This window comes from Rattus norvegicus, chromosome 1 (assembly GCF_021556685.1).
Source record: "Rattus norvegicus strain SHRSP/BbbUtx chromosome 1, alternate assembly SHRSP_T2T, whole genome shotgun sequence".
Classification (NCBI taxonomy): domain Eukaryota; kingdom Metazoa; phylum Chordata; class Mammalia; order Rodentia; family Muridae; genus Rattus; species Rattus norvegicus.
In genome coordinates this window covers 69227340-69242977 of record NC_141534.1, presented here as the reverse complement: position 1 = coordinate 69242977, position 15638 = coordinate 69227340, and positions in this window count along the sequence as shown.

Sequence of the window (15638 nt, the reverse complement as noted above, 5' to 3'; positions counted from 1 at the left end):
GGATTACAGTATGCTGAAAGGACACGCCAGAGAGATTCCTGGCCCCGCCTTCCATTCCAGGGACAGACCCTTACTAGATGAACGAATATTTGCATTCCAATAGCTCCTCCAAAAGCCTACCCTGCGCGGGGTGGGACCCGCCACTCTATTCACTGCTCTGCCGCCCGCTTCTCGCCTTTGTGAGCAGAGACCATGTGCTCATCAGGTCCTGACTTTAGAGATTGCCTGAGCTCCCATTCACAGCACTCGGCAGGCATTTACCCCTTCCTCCTGGAATCAGGGTAGATAGCTCGCATAGCCCATTACCCAGCCTGCAGTGCAGTCAGTTATCAATCTGTCCCACAGGTTGAAGGGTGCCCAGAATATTAACAATTAAAGAGAGACTTTAGGAAACGATAGCTTTGTTTTTTGTTTTGTTGTTGTTGTTGGTTTTGTTTTTGTTTTTGTTTTTGTTTTGTGGCTTCATGCTGGCCAGGTTCAGGTAAACTGCACATTCTCCTCACCTGGTAGGTCTAAGGCAATACTGGGAGAAAAGCAGGAAACATGACAAACACCGTGGAGCACTAACATTGTTAGCTGGCACATCTTCCTCAGCGGGAAGGCAAAAAACAAAACAAAGAAAACAGCAGTATTAGTGAAGGCTCTCTAGATGAACAGATCTGATAGAATTAATCTGTGTATATAGAAAGTGGATTTATTTTTAATTGTTAGTGTGAGAGAACTCTCCAATTTCTTATGAAGGCACTTGGTGCTGTGAACTTTATTTTTAGCACTGCCTTCATCAAGGTTGCGTACATCTTACCTTCATTTTCACTGCATTCTATTAAGTCTTTGATTTCTTTATTTCTTCCATTCTTTGGCCCTGTCTAGACCTGTGAAACCAGAAATTTTGCTTTCAGCGATGTTAAATACATACCATGCAGGAAACAAGCACCAGTTATTTTCATGAGTTAGCTTTCACTGATTTGGACTGTGGGATTACTTCTGTAATTCTTGCTCATTTAATTCTGATAGAGCACTGGCCTCTCTTTAAGGAAAACTAATGTTTGAATAACTATTCAAATAATAGAAATACCTATGTAATGTTATAGAGTCCAGCTACATTAATTATAAAATACATTAATCATATACAAATGGATATGTAAAATTTTTAAATGTTTAAACAGGTGCTCCAAAAAGCAAATAAAAGTGTTACCATCTAAGGTGGGTTATTTGATCAGCAGAAAACAAAGAGAGGTGTCACTTGTCTAAGACTATCACATTTTATTCAACTACAATTTAATGTCATTATTTAAATTAAAATGAAACAAGTCACTATGTCTTGTAACCCCATTTTTACTTTTTCACGCGGCATGACTCATTTGCAGAAAGCTCTCATACCATCCAGAAAAAGTAACTTTCAGCATTTCTATACTATACTATAATAGCACATTGCTTATTATTTCTCTAACAACTCTTGCCTACAAACGCTTGATATTTTTCTTCTCCACATACCAACTTTTTTTTTTTATTATTAACTTGAGTATTTCTTATATACATTTCGAGTGTTATTCCCTTTCCCGGTTTCAGGGCAAACATCCCCCTCCCCCCTCCCCTTTTTTATGGGTGTTCCCCTCCCCATCCTCCCCACATTACCACCCTCCCCCCAACAATCTAGTTCACTGGGGGTTCAGTCTTAGCAAGACCCAGGGCTTACCCTTCCACTGGTGCTCTTACCAGGATATTCATTGCTACCTATGAGGTCAGAGTCCAGGGTCAGTCCATGCAGAGTCTTTAGGTAGTGGCTTAGTCCCTGGAAAGTCTGGTTGCTTGGCATTGTTGTACATATGGGGTCTCGAGCCCCTTCAAGCTCTTCCAGTTCTTTCTCTGATTCCTTCAACAGGGGTCCTATTCTCAATTCAGTGGTTTGCTGCTGGCATACGCCTCTGTGTTTGCTGTATTCTGGCTGTGTCTCTCGAGAGAGATCTACATCCGGCTCCTGTCGGCCTGCACTTCTTTGCTTCATCCATCTTGTCTAATTGGATGGCTGTATATGTATGGGCCACATGTGGGGCAGGCTCTGAATGGGTGTTCCTTCAGTCTCTGTTTTAATCTTTGCCTCTCTATTCCCTGCCAAGGGTATTCTTGTTCCCCTTTTAGAGAAGGAGTGAAGCATTCACATTTTGATCATCCGTCTTGAGTTTCATTTGTTCTAGGCATCTAGGGTAATTCAAGCATTTGGGCTAATAGCCCACTTATCAGTGAGTGCATACCATGTATGTCTTTCTGTGATTGGGTTAGCTCACTCAGGATGATATTTTCCAGTTCCAATCATTTGCCTACGAATTTCATAAAGCCGTTGTTTTTGATAGCTGAGTAATATTCCATTGTGTAGATGTACCACATTTTCTGTATCCATTCCTCTGTTGAAGGGCATCTGGGTTCTTTCCAGCTTCTGGCTATTACAAATAAGGCTGCGATGAACATAGTGGAGCATGTGTCTTTTTTATATGTTGGGGCATCTTTTGGGTATATGCCCAAGAGAGGTATAGCTGGATCCTCAGGCAGTTCAATGTCCAATTTTCTGAGGAACCTCGAGACTGATTTCCAGAATTGTTGTACCAGTCTGCAATCCCACCAACAATGGAGGAGTGTTCCTCTTTCTCCACATCCTCGCCAGCATCTGCTGTCACCTGAGTTTTTGATCTTAGCCATTCTCACTGGTGTGAGGTGAAATCTCAGGGTTGTTTTGATTTGCATTCCCCTTATGACTAAAGATGTTGAACATTTCTTTAGGTGTTTCTCAGCCATTCGGCATTCCTCAGCTGTGAATTCTTTGTTTAGCTCTGAACCCCATTTTTTAATAGGGTTATTTGTTTCCCTGCGGTCTAACTTCTTGAGTTCTTTGTATATTTTGGATATAAGGCCTCTATCTGTTGTAGGGTTGGTAAAGATCTTTTCCCAATCTGTTGGTTGCCGTTTTGTCCTAACCACAGTGTCCTTTGCCTTACAGAAGCTTTGCAGTTTTATGAGATCCCATTTGTCTATTCTTGATCTTAGAGCATAAGCCATTGGTGTTTTGTTTAGGAAATTTTTTCCAGTGCCCATGTGTTCCAGATGCTTCCCTAGTTTTTCTTCTATGAGTTTGAGTGTATCTGGTTTGATGTGGAGGTCCTTGATCCACTTGGACTTTGTACAGGGTGATAAGCATGGATCGATCTGCATTCTTCTGCATGTTGACCTCCAGTTGAACCAGCACCATTTGCTGAAAATGCTGTCTTTTTTCCATTGGATGGTTTTGGCTCCTTTGTCAAAAATCAAGTGACCATAGGTGTGTGGGTTCATTTCTGGGTCTTCAATTCTGTTCCATTGGTCTATCTGTCTGTCTCTGTACCAATACCATGCAGTTTTTATCACTATTGCTCTGTAATACTGCTTGAGTTCAGGGATAGTGATTTCCCCCTGATGTCCTTTTATTGTTGAGGATAGTTTTAGCTATCCTGGGTTTTTTGTTATTCCAGATGAATTTGCAAATTGTTCTGTCTAACTCTTTGAAGAATTGGATTGGTATTTTGATGGGGATTGCATTGAATCTGTAGATCGCTTTTGGTAAAATGGCCATTTTTACTATATTAATACTGCCAATCCATGAGCATGGGAGATCTTTCCATCTTCTGAGGTCTTCTTCAATTTCTTTCTTCAGTCTTGAAGTTCTTATTGTACAAATCTTTTACTTGCTTGGTTAAAGTCACACCGAGGTACTTTATATTATTTGGGTCTATTATGAAGGGTGTCGTTTCCCTAATTTCTTTCTTGGCTTGTTTCTCCTTTGTGTAGAGGAAGGCTACTGATTTATTTGAGTTAATTTTATACCCAGCCACTTTGCTGAAGGTGTTTATCAGCTTTAGTAGTTCTCTGGTGGAACTTTTGGGATCACTTAAATATACTATCATATCATCTGCAAATAGTGATATTTTGACTTCTTCTTTTCCGATCTGTATCCACTTGACCTCCTTTTGTTGTCTGATTGCTCTGGCTAGAACTTCAAGAACTATATTGAATAAGTAGGGAGACAGTGGGCAGCCTTGTCTAGTCCCTGATTTTAGTGGGATTGCTTCAAGTTTCTCTCCATTTAGTTTAATGTTAGCAACTGGTTTGCTGTATATGGCTTTTACTATGTTCAGGTATGGGCCTTGAATTCCTATTCTTTCCAGGACTTTTATCATGAAGGGGTGTTGAATTTTGTCAAATGCTTTCTCAGCGTCTAATGAAATGATCATGTGGTTTTGTTCTTTCAGTTTGTTCATATAATGGATCACGTTGATGGTTTTCCGTATATTAAACCATCCCTTTATGCCTGGGATGAAGCCTACTTGGTCATGGTGGATGATTGTTTTGATGTGCTCTTGGATTCGGTTTGCCAGAATTTTATTGAGTATTTTTGCGTCGATATTCATAAGGGAAATTGGTCTGAAGTTCTCTTTCTTTGTTGGGTCTTTGTGTGGTTTAGGTATAAGAGTAATTGTGGCTTCATAGAAGGAATTCGGGAGTGATCCATCTGTTTCAATTTTGTGGAATAGTTTGGATAATATTGGTATGAGGTCTTCTATGAAGGTCTGATAGAATTCTGCACTAAACCTGTCTGGACCTGGGCTCTTTTTGGTTGGGAGACCTTTAATGACTGCTTCTATTTCCTTAGGAGTTATGGGGTTGTTTAACTGGTTTATCTGTTCCTGATTTAACTTCGCACATACCAACTTTTGAAGGTGATTGCTTCATCTCAAATCTGTGCTCCTTCTGCTTTGTGGGGGTGGGGGGTGGAGTAAAAGTAGACAAGATGGCTGAAGCTCTCACACCCATCTGACAGATGAGAGTGCATTAAAGAATAAATCAGATTCGAGAAAGAAGTTGGTTGGTTGACACTGTCCAGACCTTAACTACAAGCTGGGTTTTCACCAGCACTAACTGGGACAGCGCTTTATAAGTGTAGAATCCTCTAACCACTGCTATTGTTTGCATTCATTTAGCACAATGTCCTCCTAAGGCACCCAGCTTGTCCTCAACAAAGGAGCATTTTTTTTTACTTTAAATTTATGTCACTATGAATATAAGTGCAATGAACATGTGAACTCTGATCCATCTTAAAACACATTTCAAGTGCTGGGGGTATACTGAGAAGATGGCTGGGATCCAGAGCAATTCTGCCATTTTATGAGAACTTTGTATGTTGCCCATAGACATACACAGGAATAGAATGAAAATGTGTGGGAAACGTGGTTTACTGTGGTGCTTGTGTCATGGGGTTGGGTGGCTGTAGGTAATGTGTACAAATGCAGTCAGAACACATCCACTAAATATGTGCAATTTCATATCAATTATAACATGCTTTTAACTAATTTTAATTGATATCTGTGGAAAATCCCAACCTTCTGCTCGCAGAGTTTGTTGGTATCACCCAATCCCATGTCACCTAATCCCAAATCCACTGTTCAATTCTGGACTGTGTCTTAGTTTCTTTTCGTTTTCTCAATGAAGTTGTACTTAGTGAGATATCGTCCATGTGACTGTAACAATGTATCGTGTCACCAAAGTCTATACTAAAGTGCCCTTTCTATGTCTCTAGTAAGTATTCACATCAGTTCCTGATTAACACACTTACTGTAGTCAGCTAACTTTATGATTATGTAGAACATCTTTTCCCCATGTATACAACTGGAAACAACACGATGAATATTGTGTGTGTGTGTGTGTGTGTTTCAGAGAAAGATGTTAGCTTTGTTCAATTTGCAACATAAATTCAATATAATCCATAGAAAATCCCTAATGATTTATAATAGAAACCGTCACTCCACAACTATTTGCCATGTGAGAAAACTTGGAATTCTTAATAGTTTCAATGGGAGTATGAATAAAAAAATACTACACATGTCAGCCCAACAGTGTTGGAGTCCCAATCCGGGTGGGCCAGAGAAAGCCAACCTCCATAGCTTCTGGTCATTGATGGGTTCCTCCATGGGGCCAGGAAACAGCTTCCTCTCTCAGTCTGGATTTTCTCCCTCTCTTCTGTACTGAAGAGAACCTGCAAAAGCTTCTTGAAGCCATCTACAGTGAGCCTGAGGGTGAAGAGGACTGTTTCCACGAGATTAAATACTGAACGGAGGAGTTCTGAGATCTCCAGTTATAAACGTCAGTAGTGACTAAAGGGCCAATAGTGATGAGTTTGGTTTTCTTCGTCACCAACCAGCAGGACAATAGACTCAGGCTCTGGAAAAAGACCAATAGTCCCTGCAGCAGCCCCCCCCCCACCATACACCCCCCACCCCCACCAGACAGCTGTGGGGTTGCCTGTGGGCTGTCTGCCAGCTCCACCAGAGAAGCTGAATAAGCGGAGTTGGGAAAATTTAAGGCAAAATCTTCTGCCTGTTGTCTGGGGAGAAAAAGTCTAAGCCAAAAGGCTGGTCCTCTAGGAGGTCTGGGGAGAAAAAGTTTAAGCCAAGAGGGCTGGTCCTCTAGGAGGTTTAGTCAGACAACCACAAAAAGTTTTTGGTGCAACTGGACAAATTTGAGTTAGAAAATGACTTTCTCAATCCCTTGGACCAATCCCACAGCAAAGGATTCCTCTGGGGAGCAGCCTGTGTTGAAAGTGGGCCATTCTGACATGCAGAGTGTTGTTAATTTATCTTTTGAAATAATGACAGAGAGATTCCCTCCCCCTAGTTTTACCATCCTTAAAATGGCTGAGGAGAAATTCTGGCAGGGGTGAAGGTGCCTGTCCCACGTTAAATGTTTGTCAGAAAGTCTCCCCGTAAGACAGATAGCAACAAACACAGAGCACAGCAAAATTCTTTCCTTCTCTATCAGGCAGAAACAGGGAACAACCAGAAGATGGCGCTCACACACAAAAAAGACATTTCTCTCCTAGTCAGGTGGGAAACTAAAGTAACCAAATGGGTGGACACCTGTGGCTCTCTGAGCACAGGTCCACCTGGCTATGAGGCCTGAACATCGTCCAGCCCCTGTGGGGTTGCACATCCGGAGAGCTGCACCTGACAACAAAATACGTTTTTAGTCCTCTTTTAGGACAGAATTACAGAATTACTTAAAACAGAATTATTGTGGGGCCACGCAGGCACAGATAGGCACAGGCAGAAATTACTGTACATACACACAGGGACAGACTCAGACCCAGACAGGCATTACAGCTTTTGAGACCCTTCAGGTCAGGTCCTGGAGGCCTTGGAGTTCCCGGCCAATGCACCAAAATGCTGTGCCAGAAAGCCTTTTTGAACCCCAACAGACCTCCAAGGAACTGGTTCAGATCTAATTGTGTTAGAGTCTCTTTACTTACGTTCGAGCTTGGGCCACACCCCTGTGTCTGATGCAGCAGAACAGAAGGGGCAGCCTTAAGCTTAGTTCCTGGCATTTATAGAGACAGGAAGGGGTTATCTAGCCTGGTACACATTTGATTGGGGGTAGAGAGGCATTATGACCTTTAACATAATTGGCTGGTGCTGGGAGCCAAACCATAAACTTAACTTCTGTTTTTTACTCCTGATTGGTGGTTGTTAGGAAGTGTAGTGTCAGAGGCAGGTTTGTAACCTGGAGGTATAGATTTGTTGAGGATTAACCTGGAAACGTGCTAGATACCAGCCTGTTAGTTAACTTGAATTTAAGTTAGGTCAGGTGCTCTAAGACAGAGTCTGAACCCAAGAGCTTTGGTGTATCAGGCATAGCCTAATCTAATCATAAATAAGAATGAATCGGCGGATCCCGGCCCGCAGCAGCTCTCTGCTCCCAAACCCTGTGGGAGAGAGACCTCACCGACTGATCAGGTGGGCACTCCTGAGGCTGCAGAGCGGAGGAGACCACCAACACTGCCCACCCCTGCCCACATCCCTAGCCCAAGAGGCAACTGTATAAGGCCTCTGGGTTCCCGTAGGGGAGGGCCCAGGAGCGGCAGGACCCCTGCCTGAGACACCGCCGGAACCTGAACGAAACAGACCTCTGCACCCAAATCCCGTGGGAGGGAGAGCTAAACCTTCAGAGAGGCGGACACGCCTGGGAAACCAGAAGAGACTGCACTCTGCGCACATCCAGACGCCAGAGGAAAACAACAAACGTCATCTGGAACCCTGGTGCGCGGAGGCTCCCGGAAAGAGCGGCGCAGATTTTCCTGGTTGCTGCCGCCGCGGAGAGGACTTAGGCAGTACCCCACTAGCAAACTTGAGCCTTGGAACCACAGGTAGGACCAACTTACCCCTGCAAGAAACCTGCCTGGTGAACTCAAGACACAGGCCCACAGGAACAGCTGAAGACCTGTAGAGAGGAAAAACTACACGCCCGAAAGCAGAACACTCTGTCCCCATAACTGGCTGAAAGAAAACAGGAAAACAGGTCTACAGCACTCCTGACACACAGGCTTATAGGACAGTCTAGCCACGGTCAGAAATAGCAGAACAAAGTAACACTAGAGATAATATGATGGCGAGAGGCAAGCGCAGGAACCCAAGCAACAGAAACCAAGACTACATGCCAACATCGGAGCCCAATTCTCCCACCAAAGCAAACACGGAATATCCAAACACACCAGAAAAGCAAGATCTAGTTTCAAAATCATATTTGATCATGATGCTGGAGGACTTCAAGAAAGACATAAAGAACTCCCTTAGAGAACAAGTAGAAGCCTACAGAGAGGAATCGCAAAAATCCCTGAAAGAATTCCAGGAAAACACAATCAAACAGTTGAAGGAATTAAAAATGGAAATAGAAGCAATCAAGAAAGAACACATGGAAACAACCCTGGACATAGAAAATCAAAAGAAAAGACAAGGAGCTGTAGATACAAGCTTCACCAACAGAATACAAGAGATGGAAGAGAGAATCTCGGGAGCAGAAGATTCCATAGAAATCATTGGCTCAACTGTCAAAGATAATGTAAAACAGAAAAAGCTACTGGTCCAAAACATACAGGAAATCCAGGACTCAATGAGAAGATCAAACCTAAGGATAGTAGGTATAGAAGAGAGTGAAGACTCCCAGCTCAAAGGACCAGTAAATATCTTCAACAAAATCATAGAAGAAAACTTCCCTAACCTAAAAAAAGAGATACCCATAGGCATACAAGAAGCCTACAGAACTCCAAATAGATTGGACCAGAAAAGAAACACCTCCCGTCACATAATAGTCAAAACACCAAATGCACAAAATAAAGAAAGAATATTAAAAACAGTAAGGGAAAAAGGTCAAGTAACATATAAAGGCAGACCTATCAGAATCACACCAGACTTCTCTCCAGAAACTATGAAGGCCAGAAGATCCTGGACTGATGTCATACAGACCCTAAGAGAACACAAATGCCAGCCCAGGTTACTGTATCCAGCAAAACTCTCAATTAACATTGATGGAGAAACCAAGATATTCCATGACAAAACCAAATTTACACAATATCTTTCTACAAATCCAGCACTACAAAGGATAGTAAAGGGTAAAGCCCAACATAAGGAGGCAAGCTATACCCTAGAAGAAGCAAGAAACTAATCATCTTGGCAACAAAACAAAGAGAAGAAAAGCACACAAACATAACCTCACATCCAAATATGAATATAACAGGAAGCAATAATCACTATTCCTTAATATCTCTCAACATCAATGGCCTCAACTCCCCAATAAAAAGACATAGATTAACAAACTGGATACGCAATGAGGACCCTGCATTCTGCTGCCTACAGGAAACACACCTCAGAGACAAAGACAGACACTACCACAGAGTGAAAGGCTGGAAAACAACTTTCCAAGCAAATGGTCAGAAGAAGCAAGCTGGAGTAGCCATTCTAATATCAAATAAAATCAATTTTCAATTAAAAGTCATCAAAAAAGATAAGGAAGGACACTTCATATTCATCAAAGGAAAAATCCACCAAGATGAACTCTCAATCCTCATCTTCGGTTGGTTTATATACAAGTGTGCAATTTCTAGGCTTGAAAGTAAAATGATGCTATCTGGTGCTGGATAGAGGAGCCTTATTTTTTATTATGGCAGCTTGCTATTTTTGTAACATGGTGATTTGGTTGAACACAATAAAGTACAGTAGTAACTGATCTCCCCTTCTTCCTGGATGAGTGAGGAGATGATTAAATGTTGATGTCAGCATCCTTGAGCATATTCAGATGAGCTTCTGCTTCTGTTGAAAAGGATGCTGTGTTTGATTGTGGTCCGAAGCTTTGAAGCACTACTTGGCATCTCCTTCCTTGGAGGTCTCACTGTTTAAACATAACAGATTTGATAGCTTGTTGGTAAGGTGAGGTCCAGCTTGTCTCCACTAGGTCATCTTCATGTGAATCCGGTGGTTATACGGTTTTGTTCTAGGGATATTTCATTTTTTTAATAACGGTTTTAGCTGACATTCATGGAGAGAATGAATCCTTAGAACTGTGCCACTAGTGAAAGGAAATCCTGTCTAGAGTATGTTTCTTTACAAAGCTGTGTCACACCATCCTTTGGGCCCTCTGCTGGAAAAGTAGAATCAAGTCTCAAATAATGCCTTTTAAATTGTATCCTCTAGTATTATAGATGTAGGACAGTACTGTATCATACCTCTGTGGATGTAAAATAGCTTGTACCTGCTTTATGATACGTAGTAGTGACTGTGCTTTATCAGAGCTGTTTTTAATGATGTTGCTCAGCATGTTTTCTTTCCAGATGATGATTGAGAAGCTAATCTAAAAAAAAAAAATGGTGCCAGGTACCACAAGAGTAACAGAACTGTGCTGTTTTCTCGGGTTTTGTGTTTTGTTTTTTTACTTTTTTTTTTTTTTTAATGGAGTGTGCTGGATGTCTCTACAGTTTTGTTCAGATGACCGCAGAACCTGGAAAAGCTGTTGCTGCTGTTGATGCATAACACACTGCTATTATTGGTCTTTTTATATAAATATAAATATATATATACAGATATATAATTTGAATTTTTTGAAACTTTAGCTGTGCTGTCAACTTTGGAAAAAAGTATCCCCGTTTACTGTGTTGAGTTGGCACTGTACAGAAATTAACAGCCATATTGGTCTAGAAATGTTGAACTTAAGTTTTTTCCATTTGTACAGGGGTAACACACTGTATTAAATATGTAAGGTCTTATCTACGTGGGTTTGATTACAAAAACTAATAAAGTATTCTCTAAATTTAACAAAAAAAAAACAAAAAAAACAAAATAAGAATGAATCTAGATTGTCTTTACTATACGATGACTTTTAAGCCTAAAATGGGAGGCTTGTTCTTCACCTCTTGCTTAAACAATAAGAAAGAAAAATCTAAATAAGATTGATTTCCACTATCTTTTTGGAGGAATACAAGTACCTAATTTGAGGATTTATATTTGTTCTCTCCATTAGTCTACTTTAATTTATCATTGTTGGATGTCGTAAGTTGGATTTGATAATGTTTTGTTTGGTTCACTCCACTAGCTCTTTCTCACTTAGTCTTTTTATCTTTGCTAGCTCTCTCCTTGTGCTGACTAGTTATAGGAAGTACAGCTCACAGTAAGCATTGGAGAAACCAGGTTTATCAATCGTATGACCCTAATTTCTTCAAAGGACGAAAGTGAATGACATTGGTTCACCTGGGATGCTAGAGAGAAAGTGGTCAAACAATCTGATGATCCTTTAATATTCTATGAGCAGCCAGATTCCACCTGAATCCCCCCAACATATTGAGCATTCTTCAGGACCTAATCCTGAGCTTTGTCTCTCAGTGACTAAAGCCCAGCCCTGTAAAAGAGACTTCATGCACTTTTCTCCAACAATAGAGTTTATTCTTATGCTAGTGCAGAACCTTTCCCTAGGTCCTAGTCCTGAGCTCTGTTTATCAGCTATTAGAACTCATTTGTATTGTAGAAGTCATGGGTACTTTGCTAGGTGGCTTAGCCTAAAGCTTTGCTGTGCTAACTGTTACATGGTAAGCGCTTCCCAAAGCTTAACTCTTTAAATGAATAAGAATAATCCACGAGGTCAGGCCCTGGAGGTTTTGACCCTGAGCCTGCAAAGATGGTACCGCCTCAAGGTTTATTCTTCACCTTGTGTGTGTTGGGTGGGTCCCGGACAGAAGTTTTTCCTCTACTTGACGCATGGCAGATGTACCTAGGAGAAAATGCCTCCATTAGGTTGCCTGTAAATCCATGGGTGTATTTTCATGATTAATAATTGGAGTGGGAGAGCCGAGCCCAAGCAGTGGGGGGTGATAGCATACCTGACCAGGTGGCAGCAGGTGTTGTAAGAAACAGGCAGAACAAATCAGGGAGAGCAAGCCAGTAAGCAGCATTCTCCCACGGATTCTGCCTCAGTTCCTGCTGTAAGTTCCTCCTCTTAATTTGCATCATAATGGACTTAAGAAGAAGTAAATCCTTCTTTTCCATCTCAAGTTATTTTTGGTCACGTTGTTTATCCCAGAAATGGAAAGCAAACTAAGTTAATACTTATTAACATCTCTCATCTAAAACTAAAATCATGGCCATCATAGATTGCTTACCAGTTGATACAGAATGGTGCACACTTGCACACAGACACTAAAACGCATATATACAAAAAAACCTTTTCAAATAAGTCTAAAGTATTGCTTTCATCATCTATTATTCTTCAGAAGTCTCCATATTGTCATGACCGCCCCAATGCCTTTTAACATCTCAGGATACCCGGCCCGCAGCAGCTCTCTGCTCCCAGACCCCGTGGGAAAGAGACCTCACCGCCTGGTCAGGTGGGCACTCCTGAGGCTGCAGAGCGGAAGAGACCACCAACACTGCCCACACCTGCCCACATCCCTGGCCCAAGAGGAAACTGTATAAGGCCTCTGGGCTCCCGTGGGGGAGGGCCCAGGAGCGGCAGGACCCCTGCCTGAGACACCGCCAGAACCTGAAGGAAACAGACCGGATAAACAGTTCTCTGCACCCAAATCCCGTGGGAGGGAGAGCTAAACCTTCAGAGAGGCAGACAAGCCTGGGAAAACAGAAGAGACTGCTCTCTGCACACACATCTCAGACACCAGAGGAAAACACCAAAGGCCATCTGGAACCCTGGTGCACTGAAGCTCCCGGAAGGGGTGGCACAGGTCTTCCTGGTTGCTGCCGCTGCAGAGAGCCCGTGGGCAGCACCCCACGAGCGAACTTGAACCTCAGGACCACAGGTAAGACCAGCTTTTCTGCTGCAAGAAAGCTGCCTGGTGAACTCAAGACACAGGCCCACAGGAACAGCTGAAGACCTGTAGAGAGGAAAAACTACATGCCCGAAAGCAGAACACTCTGTCCCCATAACTGACTGAAAGAGAGGAAAACAGGTCTACAGCACTCCTGACACACAGGCTTATAGGACAGTCTAGCCACTGTCAGAAATAGCAGAACAAAGTAACACTAGAGATAATCTGATGGCGAGAGGCAAGCGCAGGAACCCAAGCACCACAAACCAAGACTACATGGCATCATCGGAGCCCAATTCTCCCACCAAAACAAACATGGAATATCCAAACACACCAGAAAAGCAAGATCTAGTTTCAAAATCATATTTGATCATGATGCTGGAGGACTTCAAGAAAGACGTGAAGAACTCCCTTAGGGAAACACAGGAAAACATTAATAAACAAGTAGAAGCCTACAGAGAGGAATCGCAAAAATCCCTGAAAGAATTCCAGGAAAACACAATCAAACAGTTGAAGGAATTAAAAATGGAAATAGAAGCAATCAAGAAAGAACACATGGAAACAACCCTGGATATAGAAAACCAAAAGAAGAGACAAGGAGCTGTAGATACAAGCTTCACCAACAGAATACAAGAGATGGAAGAGAGAATCTCAGGAGCAGAAGATTCCATAGAAATCATTGACTCAACTGTCAAAGATAATGTAAAACAGAAAAAGCTACTGGTCCAAAACATACAGGAAATCCAGGACTCAATGAGAAGATCAAACCAAAGGATAATAGGTATAGAAGAGAGTGAAGACTCCCAGCTCAAAGGACCAGTAAATATCTTCAACAAAATCATAGAAGAAAACTTCCCTAATCTAAAAAAAGAGATACCCATAGGCATACAAGAAGCCTACAGAACTCCAAATAGATTGGACCAGAAAAGAAACACCTCCCGTCACATAATAGTCAAAACACCAAACGCACAAAATAAAGAAAGAATATTAAAAACAGTAAGGGAAAAAGGTCAAGTAACATATAAAGGCAGACCTATCAGAATCACACCAGACTTCTCTCCAGAAACTATGAAGGCCAGAAGATCCTGGACTGATGTCATACAGACCCTAAGAGAACACAAATGCCAGCCCAGGTTACTGTATCCAGCAAAACTCTCAATTAACATTGATGGAGAAACCAAGATATTCCATGACAAAACCAAATTTACACAATATCTTTCTACAAATCCAGCACTACAAAGGATAATAAATGGTAAAGCCCAACATAAGGAGGCAAGCTATACCCTAGAAGAAGCAAGAAACTAATCATCTTGGCAACAAAACAAAGAGAATGAAAGCACACAAACATAACCTCACATCCAAATATGAATATAACAGGAAGCAATAATCACTATTCCGTAATATCTCTCAACATCAATGGCCTCAACTCCCCAATAAAAAGACATAGATTAACAAACTGGATATGCAACGAGGACCCTGCCTGCATTCTGCTGCCTACAGGAAACACACCTCAGAGACAAAGACAGACATTACCTCAGAGTGAAAGGCTAGAAAACAATTTTCCAAGCAAATGGTCAGAAGAAGCAAGCTGGAGTAGCCATTCTAATATCAAATAAAATCAATTTTCAATTAAAAGTCATCAAAAAAGATAAGGAAGGACACTTCATATTCATCAAAGGAAAAATCCACCAAGATGAACTCTCAATCCTAAATATCTATGCCCCAAATACAAGGGCACCTACATATGTAAAAGAAACCTTACTAAAGCTCAAAACACACATTGCACCTCACACAATAATAGTGGGAGATTTCAACACCCCACTCTCATCAATGGACAGATCATGGAAACAGAAATGAAACAGAGATGTAGACAGACTAAGAGAAGTCATGAGCGAAATGGACTTAACGGATATTTATAGAACATTCTATCCTAAAGCAAAAGGATATACCTTCTTCTCAGCTCCTCATGGTACTTTCTCCAAAATTGACCATATAATTGGTCAAAAAACGGGCCTCAACAGGTACAGAAAGATAGAAATAATCCCATGCGTGCTATCGGACCACCACGGCCTAAAACTGGTCTTCAATAACAATCAAGGAAGAACGCCCACATATACTTGCAAATTGAACAATGCTCTACTCAATGATAACCTGGTCAAGGAAGAAATAAAGAAAGAAATTAAAAACTTTTTAGAATTTAATGAAAATGAAGGTACAACATACCCAAACTTATGGGACACAATGAAAGCTGTGCTAAGAGGAAAACTCATAGCGCTGAGTGCCTGCAGAAAGAAACAGGAAAGAGCATATGTCAGCAGCTTGACAGCACACCTAAAAGCTCTAGAACAAAAAGAAGCAAATACACCCAGGAGGAGTAGAAGGCAGGAAATAATCAAACTCAGAGCTGAAATCAACCAAGTAGAAACAAAAAGGACCATAGAAAGAATCAACAGAACCAAAAGTTGGTTCTTTGAGAAAATCA